The sequence below is a fragment of the Dermacentor albipictus genome, chromosome 9 (assembly GCF_038994185.2).
Source record: "Dermacentor albipictus isolate Rhodes 1998 colony chromosome 9, USDA_Dalb.pri_finalv2, whole genome shotgun sequence".
In the NCBI taxonomy this organism is placed as follows: Eukaryota; Metazoa; Arthropoda; class Arachnida; order Ixodida; family Ixodidae; genus Dermacentor; species Dermacentor albipictus.
The window spans coordinates 108897211-108916122 of NC_091829.1; the positions used below are offsets into that span (position 1 = coordinate 108897211).

The 18912-nt window shown below is 46.5% G+C and overlaps 1 pseudogene; it reads right to left on the reverse strand.

Moving 5' to 3' along the window:
• Positions 1–14256: 14256 nt before the first annotated feature.
• LOC139050182 (uncharacterized) lies at positions 14257–18664 on the reverse strand (annotated as a pseudogene).
• Between the last annotated feature and the right edge of the window lie 248 nt (positions 18665–18912).

Here is an 18912-nt window from a genome sequence, read left to right on the forward strand (position 1 = left end):
ATCCGCTAAACGCCACCAGATAACACGGCCAGTTCAGCGGGGTGCGTCTCGCGTCATTTTGGCTGCAGCGGTGGAGCGCATCGTGCACGAAAGCCTGAACGGTCTTCTGTTTTACAGGTACTGCTGCAGACCACTTGGCAGGACGTCGTGGCCTGTGTTGTCGCAGCCCTAGAGGATTATCTTCGGTGTTTCTACCTTTGAAGGACATTCCTGCCTTTCATCAACAGGGAAACCTGATGTTTGATCTGCGCGCCTCGAGACTACCTGGCTGCCTGTGCTGCCACCTTTCCTGAAAATCCGCTAAACGCGACCAGATAACACGGCCAGTTCAGCGGGGTTCGTCTCGCGTCATTTTGGCTGCAGCGGTGGAGCGCATCGTGCACGAAAGCCTGAACGGTCTTCTGTTTTACAGGTACTGCTGCAGACCACTTGGCAGGACGTCGTGGCCTGTGTTGGCGCAGCCCTAGAGGATTATCTTCGGTGTTTCTACCTTTGAAGGACATTCCTGCCTTTCATCAACAGGGAAACCTGATGTTTGATCTGCGCGCCTCGAGACTACCTGGCTGCCTGTGCTGCCACCTTTCCTGAAAATCCGCTAAACGCGACCAGATAACACGGCCAGTTCAGCGGGGGGCGTCTCGCGTCATTTTGGCTGCAGCGGTGGAGCGCATCGTGCACGAAAGCCTGAACGGTCTTCTGTTTTACAGGTACTGCTGCAGACCACTTGGCAGGACGTCGTGGCCTGTGTTGTCGCAGCCCTAGAGGATTATCTTCGGTGTTTCTACCTTTGAAGGACATTCCTGCCTTTCATCAACAGGGAAACCTGATGTTTGATCTGCGCGCCTCGAGACTACCTGGCTGCCTGTGCTGCCACTTTTCCTAAAAATCCGCTAAACGCGACCAGATAACACGGCCAGTTCAGCGGGGTGCGTCTCGCGTCATTTTGGCTGCAGCGGTGGAGCGCATCGTGCACGAAATCCTGAACGGTCTTCTGTTTTACAGGTACTGCTGCAGACCACTTGGCAGGACGTCGTGGCCTGTGTTGTCGCAGCCCTAGAGGATTATCTTCGGTGTTTCTACCTTTGAAGGACATTCCTGCCTTTCATCAACAGGGAAACCTGATGTTTGATCTGCGCGCCTCGAGACTACCTGGCTGCCTGTGCTGCCACCTTTCCTGAAAATCCGCTAAACGCCACCAGATAACACGGCCAGTTCAGCGGGGTTCGTCTCGCGTCATTTTGGCTGCAGCGGTGGAGCGCATCGTGCACGAAAGCCTGAACGGTCTTCTGTTTTACAGGTACTGCTGCAGACCACTTGGCAGGACGTCGTGGCCTGTGTTGTCGCAGCCCTAGAGGATTATCTTCGGTGTTTCTACCTTTGAAGGACATTCCTGCCTTTCATCAACAGGGAAACCTGATGTTTGATCTGCGCGCCTCGAGACTACCTGGCTGCCTGTGCTGCCACATTTCCTGAAAATCCGCTAAACGCGACCAGATAACACGGCCAGTTCAGCGGGGGGCGTCTCGCGTCATTTTGGCTGCAGCGGTGGAGCGCATCGTGCACGAAAGCCTGAACGGTCTTCTGTTTTACAGGTACTGCTGCAGACCACTTGGCAGGACGTCGTGGCCTGTGTTGTCGCAGCCCTAGAGGATTATCTTCGGTGTTTCTACCTTTGAAGGACATTCCTGCCTTTCATCAACAGGGAAACCTGATGTTTGATCTGCGCGCCTCGAGACTACCTGGCTGCCTGTGCTGCCACTTTTCCTGAAAATCCGCTAAACGCGACCAGATAACACGGCCAGTTCAGCGGGGTGCGTCTCGCGTCATTTTGGCTGCAGCGGTGGAGCGCATGGTGCACGAAAGCCTGAACGGTCTTCTGTTTTACAGGTACTGCTGCAGACCACTTGGCAGGACGTCGTGGCCTGTGTTGTCGCAGCCCTAGAGGATTATCTTCGGTGTTTCTACCTTTGAAGGACATTCCTGCCTTTCATCAACAGGGAAACCTGATGTTTGATCTGTGCGCCTCGAGACTACCTGGCTGCCTGTGCTGCCACCTTTCCTGAAAATCCGCTGAACGCGACCAGATAACACTGCCAGTTCAGCGGGGTGCGTCTCGCGTCATTTTGGCTGCAGCGGTGGAGCGCATCGTGCACGAAATCCTGAACGGTCTTCTGTTTTACAGGTACTGCTGCAGACCACTTGGCAGGACGTCGTGGCCTGTGTTGTCGCAGCCCTAGAGGATTATCTTCGGTGTTTCTACCTTTGAAGGACATTCCTGCCTTTCATCAACAGGGAAACCTGATGTTTGATCTGCGCGCCTCGAGACTACCTGGCTGCCTGTGCTGCCACCTTTCCTGAAAATCCGCTAAACGCCACCAGATAACACGGCCAGTTCAGCGGGGTGCGTCTCGCGTCATTTTGGCTGCAGCGGTGGAGCGCATCGTGCACGAAAGCCTGAACGGTCTTCTGTTTTACAGGTACTGCTGCAGACCACTTGGCAGGACGTCGTGGCCTGTGTTGTCGCAGCCCTAGAGGATTATCTTCGGTGTTTCTACCTTTGAAGGACATTCCTGCCTTTCATCAACAGGGAAACCTGATGTTTGATCTGCGCGCCTCGAGACTACCTGGCTGCCTGTGCTGCCACCTTTCCTGAAAATCCGCTAAACGCGACCAGATAACACGGCCAGTTCAGCGGGGTTCGTCTCGCGTCATTTTGGCTGCAGCGGTGGAGCGCATCGTGCACGAAAGCCTGAACGGTCTTCTGTTTTACAGGTACTGCTGCAGACCACTTGGCAGGACGTCGTGGCCTGTGTTGTCGCAGCCCTAGAGGATTATCTTCGGTGTTTCTACCTTTGAAGGACATTCCTGCCTTTCATCAACAGGGAAACCTGATGTTTGATCTGCGCGCCTCGAGACTACCTGGCTGCCTGTGCTGCCACCTTTCCTGAAAATCCGCTAAACGCGACCAGATAACACGGCCAGTTCAGCGGGGGGCGTCTCGCGTCATTTTGGCTGCAGCGGTGGAGCGCATCGTGCACGAAAGCCTGAACGGTCTTCTGTTTTACAGGTACTGCTGCAGACCACTTGGCAGGACGTCGTGGCCTGTGTTGTCGCAGCCCTAGAGGATTATCTTCGGTGTTTCTACCTTTGAAGGACATTCCTGCCTTTCATCAACAGGGAAACCTGATGTTTGATCTGCGCGCCTCGAGACTACCTGGCTGCCTGTGCTGCCACTTTTCCTAAAAATCCGCTAAACGCGACCAGATAACACGGCCAGTTCAGCGGGGTGCGTCTCGCGTCATTTTGGCTGCAGCGGTGGAGCGCATCGTGCACGAAAGCCTGAACGGTCTTCTGTTTTACAGGTACTGCTGCAGACCACTTGGCAGGACGTCGTGGCCTGTGTTGTCGCAGCCCTAGAGGATTATCTTCGGTGTTTCTACCTTTGAAGGACATTCCTGCCTTTCATCAACAGGGAAACCTGATGTTTGATCTGCGCGCCTCGAGACTACCTGGCTGCCTGTGCTGCCACCTTTCCTGAAAATCCGCTGAACGCGACCAGATAACACTGCCAGTTCAGCGGGGTGCGTCTCGCGTCATTTTGGCTGCAGCGGTGGAGCGCATCGTGCACGAAATCCTGAACGGTCTTCTGTTTTACAGGTACTGCTGCAGACCACTTGGCAGGACGTCGTGGCCTGTGTTGTCGCAGCCCTAGAGGATTATCTTCGGTGTTTCTACCTTTGAAGGACATTCCTGCCTTTCATCAACAGGGAAACCTGATGTTTGATCTGCGCGCCTCGAGACTACCTGGCTGCCTGTGCTGCCACCTTTCCTGAAAATCCGCTAAACGCCACCAGATAACACGGCCAGTTCAGCGGGGTGCGTCTCGCGTCATTTTGGCTGCAGCGGTGGAGCGCATCGTGCACGAAAGCCTGAACGGTCTTCTGTTTTACAGGTACTGCTGCAGACCACTTGGCAGGACGTCGTGGCCTGTGTTGTCGCAGCCCTAGAGGATTATCTTCGGTGTTTCTACCTTTGAAGGACATTCCTGCCTTTCATCAACAGGGAAACCTGATGTTTGATCTGCGCGCCTCGAGACTACCTGGCTGCCTGTGCTGCCACCTTTCCTGAAAATCCGCTAAACGCGACCAGATAACACGGCCAGTTCAGCGGGGTTCGTCTCGCGTCATTTTGGCTGCAGCGGTGGAGCGCATCGTGCACGAAAGCCTGAACGGTCTTCTGTTTTACAGGTACTGCTGCAGACCACTTGGCAGGACGTCGTGGCCTGTGTTGTCGCAGCCCTAGAGGATTATCTTCGGTGTTTCTACCTTTGAAGGACATTCCTGCCTTTCATCAACAGGGAAACCTGATGTTTGATCTGCGCGCCTCGAGACTACCTGGCTGCCTGTGCTGCCACCTTTCCTGAAAATCCGCTAAATGCGACCAGATAACACGGCCAGTTCAGCGGGGGGCGTCTCGCGTCATTTTGGCTGCAGCGGTGGAGCGCATCGTGCACGAAAGCCTGAACGGTCTTCTGTTTTACAGGTACTGCTGCAGACCACTTGGCAGGACGTCGTGGCCTGTGTTGTCGCAGCCCTAGAGGATTATCTTCGGTGTTTCTACCTTTGAAGGACATTCCTGCCTTTCATCAACAGGGAAACCTGATGTTTGATCTGCGCGCCTCGAGACTACCTGGCTGCCTGTGCTGCCACCTTTCCTGAAAATCCGCTAAACGCGACCAGATAACACGGCCAGTTCAGCGGGGGGCGTCTCGCGTCATTTTGGCTGCAGCGGTGGAGCGCTTCGTGCACGAAAGCCTGAACGGTCTTCTGTTTTACAGGTTGGTCTATCTCTGTAATTTGAACCTTCCTATTTTTGCGCTCCGCTGCTGCCGCTGCCAAACTGCTTGTCTGTGTCTGCTGCCAAACTGATTGTCTGCGTTGATTCCTAATGCGTTTTAGCCACTGTAGCTCCACCATTTCTTACATGTGCTGGTGATTGTGGTTTTACGTAAAAGCTGCCTACAATGTCCCGATGTTGCACGTGCCGTTTACTTATCGGCGAGCATGACTCGGTTCTGACGTGCTCCGACTGCGGATTTATTTTTCATATTGGTCAGTGTTCGAGCGTGAATGAGGCCAAACGAGGAGCCTTCAAGAAAAATTGGAAATGTGAGACATGTCAAGGGAAGGGAAGCAAAAGTGTTGCGCCTGTACAGGGTCAGGTATAAGATCCGGAAATCATGGTGAAGCTGGTAGAATTGGATAAGAAGCTTAATTTGCTTTTGGAGTTGCCAAGTAAAGTAAGTGGCATTGAGCAATCTATCCAAATGCTGTCTGACCAATTTGATGAAATTAAGAGACGTCTGGACTGTCACGAAAAAGACATCAACAATGTAAAGCGTAGGGTGGAAAAGATGGAAGGGGCTCGAGACCCTGAGGACCTTAGTAAACTTAAGGATGGCATTGACGCTCTTGAATGGCACAGCAGGCGCCTGAACCTTGAAATTCATGAATTTCCTGAGACTGAGGGTGAGAACTTGTTATCCCTGGTGAAAGAAATAGCACAACAACTTGACATCGAATGTCTATCGGAGCAGGACGTTGTGGCTATACACAGGCTGCCAGCTAGGTCGGGCAGGACCCGTTGCATAATTGTGCGCTTCGCGCGTCAGGGACTGCGAAATGCCTGGCTTGCTAAGAAACGATCACTTAGAGATAGTTCCATGAAAGTTTTTAGTGCCGAGAACATGACAACTCGATCTCGAAAGCTTCTGGCTGCCGCTAAGGAATGGGCAAAACATTCCGGGTATAAGTATGCATAGCACGCGAATGGGCATGTGCTTGTACGCAAAGAAAATGGTGCCCAGGCTGTAGTCATTACGCACGAGGATGAGCTTTCGACTCTTACTTAGTATTCCTTGCTAATGTTCCTTGCTGTTGATCTTATTTCTTTTTCAGCACCATGAATCACTTAGGGTCGGTTTCTAAACAAGAATGGTTTGCCCACATAGAAGCTGAACAAAAGGGAATTAGTTGTGTTCATATTAACGCTCAATCCGTTTCTAGCAAAATAGAAGAACTGGAAAGCTTTTTTGTGGGGATAGATAAGCTGTGTGACGTTGTTATGATAAGCGAAACCTGGTATACGAATGACAGTCACATTTTAGAACTTCCGCACATGAAAACATTTTACCTTAATAGGTCAACAGAGAGGCGGGGGTGGTGTGTGCCTATTGATGTCTGACCTTATACCTTGTGATATACTTCCTAATTTTTCGCGTACAACGAGTGATTACGAAGTGCTATGTGTTCATTCAGAGAAAGACCTTTTTGCTGTATGCTACCGCCCTCCTGATGGTGTTCTTGCCCATTTTCTTGAATTTTTTGATGATCTGTTATCTTTTGCTAATGAAAACCGCCTAAACATAATTATTGGAGGAGATTTTAATGTTAACATTGGCGCGGATACAGTACGCCGGTCCGATTTTGAAAGGGTATTCATTTCAAATGGTTGTTTAAATACAATTCACTCCAGCACTAGAGTAACAGAAAATACGGAAACTACGCTTGATTTCTTAATAACGAATTACTCACCTCAGTGTATCGTAAGTGCTGTTTTGAGTAGTGCTATAAGTGACCATATGCCTATTTGCATGTTTGTCAAAACTAGAACAGCTAGCACCTCGCACAGAGACACAAGCGGAACCTTCAAGAAAGTAACCGAGGATACCCTAACATCTTTTCAAACAGAGCTGAAGCAGATTAACTGGGATGATGTTTTGCAGGAACATGACGCTGAATCAGCGTACAATATTTTTCTTAGCAGGTTTGTTACAGTGTATTAAAAGCATTTTGTTTACAAAGTTAACAGGAGAAAAAAATGCCTCAGAAAGCCATGGTTAACGAATGCTCTTAGTAAAAGAATGAAGAAGCGTGACAAATTATATGCTAAATTCATCAAAACCCGAGAGCCTCTGGATTTAAAAACATTTAAAATGTTTCGTAACAAATTAAGCAAAGAGCTACGAAAAGCACGTGATGCTTATATTCTGCAGATGTTTTCGTCTTGTATGAATGACTCAAAGAAACTATGGAATAGACTAAATGTTCTTATGAACAGAAATCAGAAGAGTGATCCAATTGAACAAATTAGTTTAAACGGTAGATTGCTGGTAAAGGAGGACTTGGCAAACGCTTTCAATGATTATTTCGTACACAGAGACGTTGACCTCAATCATCCCATGCCGCACTATGTGCACATTACTCCGAACGCAAACACAATATTTTTTCAGCCACTCATGCCTTCGGATGTATGTTCTGTGTACCTAAGACTCAAGACATCTCGCAGCTGCGATGCCGATGGTCTTCAGATTCTACCTATAAAATTTGTTATATATGATATTGCCCCTATTTTGACACATAATTATAATTTGTGCATTTCCACAGGCGTATTTCCAGAAAATATGAAGGTTGCTAAGGTAGTAGTATTATTTAAAAAGGGTAATAAATTGGATATAAAAAATTATCGCCCGATCTCGATCCTCCCTGTTTTTTCAAAAGGTCTTGAAAAAATTATTCTAAGTCAGTTGTCTTCGTTCTGTGAAAAGTACAAGATACTTTCAAATGCTCAATACGGTTTCCGTAAAAACAGGTAGACGGAATTAGCTCTTCTCGATCAAAAGGAGTTTATATTGCAGAATTTCGAACATAAGCTATTAACAATAGGCATATTTGTCGACTTTACACAGGCGTTTGATCATATTATTCACAACATTTTATTCTACAAACTAGAGAAATATGGGATTAGAGGCATTCCACTTCAATTATTAAAATCTTATCTTAATAACAGACGCCAGTTTGTTCCTGTAGGCCACAATACATCGGTAACCAAAGAAATACTTTGTGGCGTCCCACAGGGTAGCATTTTGGGCCCGTTGCTGTTTAACTTATATGCTAACGATATTACTTCCATCTACGAAAAGGCGAAATTTAACATTTACGCGGATGATACAAGTGTTTTCATCTCGTCCGGTTCTTGTACCAATTTAATTAGTATGGCAAATGAATTCGTGCGCAGCCTATCCTATTGGTCCACTGAGAACTGTCTAAAAGTAAATACGGCGAAAACAAAGGCCGTAATTTTTCATACCAAAGGCATGAGTCTTCTTCCATCAGATCTAACATTAGCGTATAGATCCACAAATATAGAACTCACTCTTTCTGCAAAGATGTTAGGGGTACACTTCACGAGTACCATGCAATGGGCCGACCATGTAAGCTTTGTACTCCAAAAACTTAGCCGCATAACAGGTGTTTTAAATCGCTACAGATATACTTTACCCGTCTCTGTAAAATTATTAATTTATAATGCCTTATTTGTGTCTCACATACATTATGGGCATTTTGTATGGGGCACCACAATTGAATGAAACTTGAGTAAATTATTTCGTATGCAGAAGAAAATAATACGTGTCATCGTTAATGTACCGTTTGCCGCCCATACTGAAAACCTGTTCAAGAAATACAACATTGCGACAGCCCATAAAATCTATAACTGCAGACTATTACGCGAGTATTACTTTAATACCAAACGTAACAATACTTTACTTGTAGAACTTGCAAATCTATCCGTCAATTCATACCGTTATTCCACTCGTACACCTGAAGTCTGGAAAGTTCCGCGCTCTAGAACTAACTATGGTTGTCAAATGCTGTGTAATAACCTTCCAAGATTACTGAATTTATACGAGAGAGCAGGCTTCAATTTACAGGATTTATCACTGTCAGAATTTAAAACTATTGCTTTCACTTCAGAGCACGTTTGTTAGTGATTAGTAATGTGTGTTATGTTCCTCTTTTTTTGTCTGTTACCAAGTGTATATCATTTATTTATTTCAATGCCGCAGTGTGTTTGGCATTGTTATTGTGGAAACATTTCACTGTTATTTCATATATTATATAATTGCAATGTTTTATTGCCACTAGATAAATGTAATTTATATGGCGCTTGATGTGTAACCCCATGCAGCCATATTGTACCTAAGGGGGTGAGGTTACCTCAAGCCGCGTCTGTGCGGCTTTTTTCCCTCATCCACCTCCATTTACCACTCCTCTGTACATGTGTGTGTGTAAATGGAAATCAATAAATCAAATCAAATCAAATATGCAACCTTCAGATGCAATGCTGCGGCACTGCTGTCATGTCGATGTGGTGGCATGATACACAACCACCTGTCCCGCATACATTCCTTCCACCATGTTCCATTTGAATGCCATTGGCATAGCGCAAAAAAAGGTAAATAGGCACAGAAAAACATAACACATGCAGCACTAACTTTCAGCAATAGATTTATTTCCAACAGGAGCAGTACATATGTCGCCCACTGCGTGCGTCACTGGACACATGCTCCGGAAATGTCAGCAAACGAAAAAATCACAAGGCATGTTACTAGAGCAGGCTTGTGGTAAGCTATTATGACATGAGCAACAATTCTAATTGTTTTGTTGATAATACTATGAAAGGTTTGCTCATGCATGCGTCAGCACACATGGCTATGTATTATAAAGAAAACATTCAGAACTTTGGCGCACATGATAATAGCCTACCATGAGCCTGCTGTTGTCGTGCATGTTTTGTGTTTTTTGCATTTGCTGACATTTCCAGAGTACGACTTATGTACTGCTCATTTTGGAAATAAATCTATTGTTCAAAGTTAGCGCTGCATGTGTTATGTTTTTCTGCGCCTCTTATCCCCATCTTTTTTGCGCTGTGCCAATGACATTCAATATGATGCATGAACAAGCCAAACGTGCAACTTTATTCCCCTATGTCCTCCCCCCCAAGAAGTTTAGCTAAACTATTTACATATCTGCCGTGGTTGCTTAATGTCTACTGGCTATAGTTTTGGGCTGCTAAGCACATGGTCACGGTATCTAATCCCGACCACAGTGGACGCATTTCGAAGGGAGCTAAATGCGAAAACATCCATGTACTTAGATTCAGGTGCACATTAACGAACTCCAGGTGGACCAAATTTCTGGTGTCCCCGACTATGGTGTGCCTCATAATCATATTGTGGTTTTTGCACGCAAAACCCCATAATTTCAAACTACCACACATCCTGGCACTACAGCTTGATTCACTTCACCCTCCGTAATGTCCCTGCAAGACCATTTCCAGGCTTGCAAACATAGAAACCTTGTTGCAATTTCTTGTATGAAACATACTGTTCATTTGAATAAAGGGTGCCCAGTCGTTTCACACGCTTTGTTATTATTTTTTATTTATTTATTCATACTGTCAGCACAAGCCAAGACAGGAGTTGCGGTTACATTGCTGTCATCAAACTAGACATAGTAGATGTTTAAACAATTCAATACAAAACAATCAGGCTAGGAAGGCACATCATATAAACATCAAATATGAAGCAACAAAGAACATCAGTTACAATGAGTATGTTATAGCACTATATGGGTCAAAAAAAAAGTAACGCGCCCAAACAACTGCAACGAATGAACAGCTAACAATAAAACGTATTCTCAACCATTTACAAATAATTGGTAACAGCCTTTACAAAAGATTGTAAATCAGCACATTCTACTATATCGTTTGGCAAGTTGTTCCAATCGTCTATGCTTCGAACCAGGAAGGAATTTTTGAAGGATTCTGTTCTATATTTAAGTGGTTTAATATGTTTTGGATGCTTTGTTCTGGGGTTAGCAGGTCTCTCTAATGTGATGTGTTTTTCTAAGTCCACCTTATAGTCTCCGCTTAATACGTGAAAAAAGAATGTCAGCCTGCTAAGCTGCATTTTTTGCTTGACAGTCATGAGGCCAGCTCTATTTCTAAGTTCCGTGACGGACTGCGTTCTAGCGTATGTGTTAAAAATAAACCTCACGGCCCTGTTTTGTACGCGCTCACATTTTAATGCGTTCTCTTGAGTGTACGGCTCCCAAACATGGCTTGCATAAGTCAGTACAGGAAGTACAGTCATTTTGTAGGCCATTGTTTTTACCTCTGGTGTGGCGTCGTGAAGTTTTCGTCGTAACGACCAAAGTGTGCACATGGCCTTATTACAGATGTTGTCGACATGTACCGACCAGTTTAAATCATGTGCGAGATGAATTCCTAGGTATTTATATTCCTTAACTTCAGCTAATTCGGCTCCGTTAATGCTGTGGGGGAATATTAAAGGATCTTTTTTACGCGTGAAACGCATACAAACAGTTTTTGATGTATTCAATTCCATTTGCCATTCATCACACCAGAGGCTAACTTTTTGTAAATGGTTACTAAGCTCCTGTTGATCATTAGGAGTGCATATTTTAGCGTATATAACGGTGTCATCTGCGTAATGCTTGATGGATATTTGCGGCGAAAAACCTGCTCCCTTATCACTAATATAAATGGAAAAAAGTAAAGGGCCTATAACAGATCCTTGCGGCACACCCGATCGAACTGGTTTATTGGTACTACTAACAGAGTTTAATGAAACAAATTGTTCCCTTTGTGACAAATATGCCTCAATCCATTTGAATAGCTTGGTATTACCTAAGAAATGAGACAGCTTCATAAGCAGCTTTCTATGGGATATTCTGTCAAATGCTTTGCGGAAATCGATAAAGATCATATCTATTTGACCCTTTCCATCAATACATTGGCCGATTTCATGCGTAACTTCAGTGAGGATAGTGACTGTGGAGTACCCTCGGCGAAAGCCATGCTGGTTTTTACCCAAAACGTTGTTCTCTTCCACAAATTTAGTTAGGTGGGTACTAAGGATGTGCTCTAGCGTTTTGCAACATGTACTTGTCAAAGAGATTGGCCTGTAATTAGTGACGTCATGTTTGGAACCTTGTTTGTGAATCGGTACTACCTTAGCCCACCTCCAGTCTCTCGGAACGTCGCCAGATTCTAGATATTTAGTATAGATATCTGAAAGGAAACATGAGCACCACTCGGCGTACCTCTTTAAAAAAGCGTTGGGAATTTGATCAGGGCCAGGACATTTTTTCTCATCTAGTTTAAGGAGCAGATTCAAAATGCCGTCTTGTCTAATAGTTGGCTCAGATATGCGGTGCCTAATGGAATGTACTGTTACGGGTGTAGAACCATCATCCCATGTGAAGACCGATTCAAAATATTCATTGAAGAGGCAAGCCATTTCAGAGCTGTTCGTGATAGTCTTATTTTCACTTGTCAGAAATTGAATGCCGGATTTGGGCCCTGAAATGTATCTCCAAAATTTTCCCGGAGAGGATTTAATAAAATTAGTAAGTGTTGTATTCATGTAACAATGTTTCGCTTTAATAATTTCCATTTTAAGTTCATGTGAAGCGGAATGAATACAATGACGTGTTCTTGTAGAGAATTTTCTAGACCTCATTCGTTTCAGGAGGCGCTTTTTATGAATTATTCCCCGTGTAATCCATGGGTTTCTTCTGTTAACTTTTTTGGGGCGCTTGGGAACAAATAGTGCCATTGATTTTAATACCACGCTTTTAAACTTCTCCCAAGCATCATTTACCGACGTGGTATTTAGCGAAATAAAATGCCTGAAATCATCATAACTTTCCTCTAAATGGTCCAATACTGCAACATCATCTGCTTTAGAGAAATCGGAGACTAGCAAAGTTTTATTCCTCTCTGCTCTGGTATATGTGGTAGAGACATACGTGATCACCATTTTGTGGTCAGAAATCCCTTCTAAGACTTCACACTAGTACTTAGATTGTGTGACAGATCTGCTTAGAAACACCAAATCAAGTAGCGATTCTCCCGATTCGTGGCTTCGTGTTGGCATAGTTACTATTTGTGTGTTTGTGTGTGTTATTTGTGTGTATAAGTCAAGGGAAAAAGTCAGATTCAGAAGAACACGAGACACGGCCTGATTATTTTGACCTTCCTGATAATATGCCCAGTCAATATTTGGTAAATTAAAATCTCCGGCCATTATAATCTTACAGGTGCTGTTGCCAAACTTTTCAAGTAAGAAATCATTCAGCAATAGCATGTATTCTTCGGAGGTGCCAGGGGGGCGATATACTGCAACAATTACAAAATACAGACCACCGATCTCTGTGGTACCCACAATACACTCCAGTTCTGGAGGGGATGAAATTTCAACGAAGACCATTGAAGTTTTATAAACAATAGCAACACCGCCTCCTCTGGATTCTCTGTCTTTGCGACAAGCCGTATAGTTCGGAGGAAGGAAATCAGCGCTTTCGATTGATTTATTTAACCAAGTTTCAGTTATAATTACGATATCCGATTCATGTTCCAAGAGGACAGCTTCCAAAAGTGAAGATTTGTTGCATATGCTCCGAGCATTGACGTTTAAAACTACTAGTCTATCAGGGACACTCGTGACTGCTGTCAGAGCTGTGTCGCCTCTCGTAGGGCTTTTCTCTGCCGCCTCTGTTGCTACTTATGTCACGACGACGCGGCTCCCGGCATGGTCTACGTGTTGAAGTATCATCGTCCCAGTAATACGCCTCGCCGTCCACGTAAAGCATGTCATAAACTAGGCGCACTCGCTTCCCACTCGATTTCTCATTTTTAGCGCTTTCCCATAGGCACTTTCTCCTGTGCACCACGCTCTTTGAGAAGTCATCACTTATCGAAATATTCATGCCTTTCAACTTGGGACAGTTGCTCATAATTTCCTGTTTTTCCTTGAAATCATACAGCCGAAAAATAACTGGTCGTGCTTTTGACTGCTTTTTTCCAAGACGGTGCATGCGCTCAATGCTCCGAGGATAAGTACCAATCACAGAAAATATTTTGTCCTGCATCAGTTTCGATAAATCTGCCTGTGTTTCATTGTCTTGCTCAGGCAAACCGAAGATGATAAGGTTATTGCGGCGTTGGCGATTTTCCATATCATCAACTTTTCTAGATAGCACTGCGACTGTTTCATTCAGACGAGACATCGTCCGCTGTGTGTCATCAAGTTTAGAAAAAGAAGACTCAAGTTTAGTTAAGCGGTCTTCAATAAGTTTCATGGCGGCACCATTTTCTTTCACTTCTTTTTGAACTGCTCTCTGATCACGTTTAATGTCACTTTATGTTTTGCTCTGGTCTTTCAACGCTTGCATAATCTGTTCAAGTTTTTCATCTGTAGTCAAACCAGGGCCCGGATTCAACTCGACATCACCACTTGTGATAAGCTTGAGACATACAGACCAACAATCACATACAAGCAGCGCTAGTGTGCGGGGGCACGGCACGACAATAACTGACAAATGATTACTTCTAAGTGAGGAAGTGTCGTGTCTCACCTGCAGACAAGCAAATACGAACACGTTGGAAGTCATGCTTGCATGCGTGCGTGCCCGCAACTGAGTCCGGGGGGGTCCAAGGGCTTGTTTAAGTAGGGATCGGTCCGTGACTTGGTCGTCGATGATTGGTGGATGATTCCGATATACGTATCGCCGTCGCACGTGCCCAGTAGTTGCGTCTGCAGTAGATCCAGATGATTAGGTTGACGCTCCGGCTTGCAGTGTGTGGCGATTTCACTTGCATTCGTGGCGGCGACGAGAAAAGGGACCTGCAGACAAGCAAATACGAACACGTTGGAAGTCATGCTTGCATGCGTGCCGTGCCCGCAACTGAGTCCGGGGGGGTCCAAGGGCTTGTTTAAGTAGGGATCGGTCCGTGACTTGGTCGTCGATGATTGGTGGATGATTCCGATATACGTATCGCCGTCGCACGTGCCCAGTAGTTGCGTCTGCAGTAGATCCATATGATTAGGTTGACGCTCCGTCTTGCAGTGTGTGGCGATTTTACTTGCATTCGTGGCGGCGACGAGAAAAGGGACCTGCAGACAAGCAAATACGAACACGTTGGAAGTCATGCTTGCATGCGTGCCGTGCCCGCAATTAGCTCTGGTACAAATGCCCACTAAGCAAAAGTCAGCAGGGCTGGCAGCACTACACTTTCCCAAAATTTACTGTTGAAATATATCCTCTGTATGTGAATGCAGTTTGGCTCACCTGCTTGCTGATTTTCAGTCCAAATTACAAAGTCACACCATGTATGGCCAGTGATGGCCATTTGCCCTTGCACTTGAAAGTAATAGGGGTGATTTTTTTTGAGTAGTACTTCATTATCTTCCTCAAGGGCACAGCAAAACTTTCTGTCCTCGCTTGCCTCTTCAATTGTAAGGCCCTTCTTGAGAGCGGACACTTAACTTCCAAAAGACCTTCTTCTCCATCTAAAACAATAATTCTGTCATGTGAAGCTGCCAGAAAAGGATACTGCGGATGAATGTGCAGCCCAGTTTCATGGCTTTGCACATTTGTGCGTCTTATTTGCTGGAGCTGCACATAGAAATCAACAGCAACCTTCTCATGCTTCCGTCCATATGCTATTGGCTACGACATTGCTTTACCACTTGGATAGAATACTGTCCTTAGCAAGCCTTCAGGCTTGACACAATGGCAAAACCGTTTAAACATGGATGCAGTTAGGCGACCAGTGCGTGCAGCATGCCACAGTTTATCTGCCTGTCCTAAAGCCTGAAGGCGTAAAGCTTCACGCTCGGCACCATAAAAAGCTGGCAGAGATTGCAGATGAGCATTTATTACGCCCTGTACATGCGTGTCTGACAGGTTATCTTCATCTGCAATCTTGGGCTTTGCTGTGTCCATTTCTCTCTTAGGAGCGCATTCTGCTGTGCCGAGGTAGCACAATACCTGCAGAGTAGGGAAAGAAGTGCGTAGCTTTTTTCCCAGAGCTGCCACATCGCCACATAGCAGCAAGTTGCTGATGGGGCTATAATCCCTCTTTCGTTTCGTGTGAGCTGGTTGATTATCTAAGTGTCGCTGGAAGGGAATTTCTTTCAGGGGCACCCTTGGAGCTGGCTTCTTGGCTGGAATAAAATCGATGCAGTATATTACCAATGTAACTTTATGTACTCATTTCAATTATATGTGCTCAGTATTGTCTTGTGTCTCTGCAGGAAGGTACCTTGTAATTTCAGTGAGTTCAGCTGTTAACATGGTGCATTATGAAACAGGAGGTTAAGAAATGGTGCGTTATAACTGCAACACGACTTCACTGTTTGCCCTGTTGTAGTGCCCGGTCAAATAAATTGGTTTTTTAAGGCTGGAGAGCATGAGTCAATTGAAACACCCAGGTCTAAGCATACACTCAATGTTGAAGCGAGTTCAAACTACAAAACACCATGCTGGTTTGGAATAATACAATACATTGCACACCTTCTGAAGGCACAATCCATCTGCAGGGTACGTCGGTGCAGGTAGTCTTGTGAGCTGCCTTCTCCGCAACTTCGAGCAACGCCGCAGCCACATGCTGGCAGCTTTCACTCAGGCTGCAAGCCAAACATAGATTAATATATGTGATAATGATAAAAGATACAGGCAAAGATAGGACGCCTGATGTAAAGCATAAATAATATGATCACAATCACATATACAGGTATGGCCATTTTTCGTGTTGCGTTAAATATTTGGAGTGCATGCATTTGGAAGCCCTCTACAAATAGGTGCAAAGGTGGCATTCAACAGATGTCTGCCAAAGGGGCTCATGACACCTGCCACGCAGAGATGTCATGACGGCACGCAAGCTGCGCTACCTCACTGCTCTTGATACAAACTCTCAACGCCCTACATCCTGCTTGTTTCGATCTGCAAGCTTCGGGACACCCTTAAATGCAACCGCGTTTGCCGGAAAAGTGATAAACTCAACACAGACGAACACAGACAGGGCATGCGACTGCGCACTGGCGTCGCTCACATTATTTCGCGATCTTCACACTACCGGACGAAATCAGCGTGCCTGTCCAAGCGTTCACATTTGCGTATTTGCCCTCCGTACAGAACTGTCAATATTCTAAAATATATGGCACACTTTCTAAGCGTACGCCTGTAGCAGATACGTACACGTCCCAAAACCTACACGATTCTCGAAGCCGGCTACTCGCGGGGAAGTTTACCTCCCTTACTCGTGTGGTCTGCGGCTGCTTCGACAGCTCGTTCAACGCTGTGCAAGAGCTCGCAGATCGACAAAGAACAGCACAGCACGCGGATGAATGAATCAATTTTATTAGAGGGCTTTAGATCAGGGGACTCAAGCCACACCGAAGCGTTGGGGAAAGCAAACTCTATTATTGGCACTTTTATATGCTTTTTGGAGCTTGCTTTGGGTTCTTTCATGCGGCCGGAGGTTAGCGTCTCCGATAGGTTTTGTGCGGCTTACATCCCCTAATATTCAAGTCTGTAATGCCTCCCATGTCTTGCACAACAAACCGATATAGAAACAAGTGTGCTCACCCGGCGACACATTGACAGTGGGCTCCAGCGGCATTGCCTGTTGCTTTGTCAAACCACGCGGAAACTACGTAAAATCCACTCTTCGTTGACGGAAGACACATCGCTCTCATCAGACCGATAGTGGTATCGCTAGTGTCTAAATTCACTCTGATATTCTTGACATATTTTTCTTCTTTCAGTGCCCAGCCTCGATGCGCCTGACGAACGGTCGAAGTTGTTCTTTGAGTATATCCTGGGTTTGAGGGCACAAGTTCGCCCAATAAAACGCCAGTTTTTATAATCACAGTTTGGCTGCCTTCGTCACTGTCACTACTACGTGACATCTGGTGGAGTTGCTGGGTACGTTCATGTAGCGGACGCCCCCGACAAGGCAAAATTCAAGCCCAGACCACAAGGACAACACCAACGTCGCTGCGGAACATCGAGAAAGCCACCGGCTACAGCAGCTGCCCCCGGAACACGGAATTCTACCAGAGCCGACCATGAAGATCGTCAGAGAATGTCGTCAATAGACGACCAAGAAGACAACCCCAATGGCAGCCTCAGCGGCCCCAATAGTTCTGCAGCAGCCCAGGGAGCCACGTACGTTCCGCGGTTCCACATTTGAAGACCCGGAAAGCTGGGTGGAGACGTATGAGAGGGTCGCTACGTATACCAGTTGGACAGCGACCACAAGCTGCGACATGTCTATTTCGCATTGGAAGACACTGCCAAGACGTGGTTCGAGAATCGAGAATCCACCTTAACGACGTAGGACCTGTTCTGAAGCGGCTTCTTGCAAACATTTACAAGCGTCGCGCGCTTGACAGCTGCGCTTACCAGAGCACAGCTGCCAAATGAAAGGATCGCGATTTTCACGGAGGAGATGGCTCGTTTTTGCCGGCACGCCGACCCGGAAATGTCGGAGGTGAAATAAGTCAGCTTCCTGATGTGGGGCGTCAAGCAAGAACTTTTCGCCGGACTCATTCGTAACCCACCCAAAACTGCAGCTGAGTTTTCTGCAGAGGCATAGACGATCGAGAAAACTCTCGAGATGCGCACCCGGAAATATAACCACCATGGGCTCACGCCGCAGTACGCCATCCAAGGACTGGGTTCCAAAGACCTTCAAGAGACCATCAAGGCCATTGTGCGCGAAGAGCTGCGCAAGGTCCTGCCTTCGTCGCAGCCTCAAGTGGCCTCGATCGCCGACGTCGTGAAAGATGAGGTTCAGCGATCGCTGGGTCTTCCTTAGGTGCAACCTCAATTACCGCAGCCCCAGCCAGAAGCGATGACCTACGTCGCCGTCGCACGCCGTCAAGGCCCCCCTCCGCGACGGCGCCAGAGCCCTGTAACGCCGCAATTACGTCGCCCAGCTGCGCCGCCATCATTACGCCCACCAGTCGCCCAGCGTACCTTGCGCGAAGAAGACGGACATTCGGCGAGCCCCCGACCACCGCCCGCTCTGCTATCACTGTGGAGAAGCAGGCCATATGTACCGCCGATGCCCATACCACGACTTGGGACTGAGAGGGTTTGCCGTCAACGGGCCGCGTCCACAGCTTGGGGAGCGCCCACGTGACTTTGCCGATTAGATAGCTGCCCCTCATTGGAACTCTCGACGACCGTCCCGTCC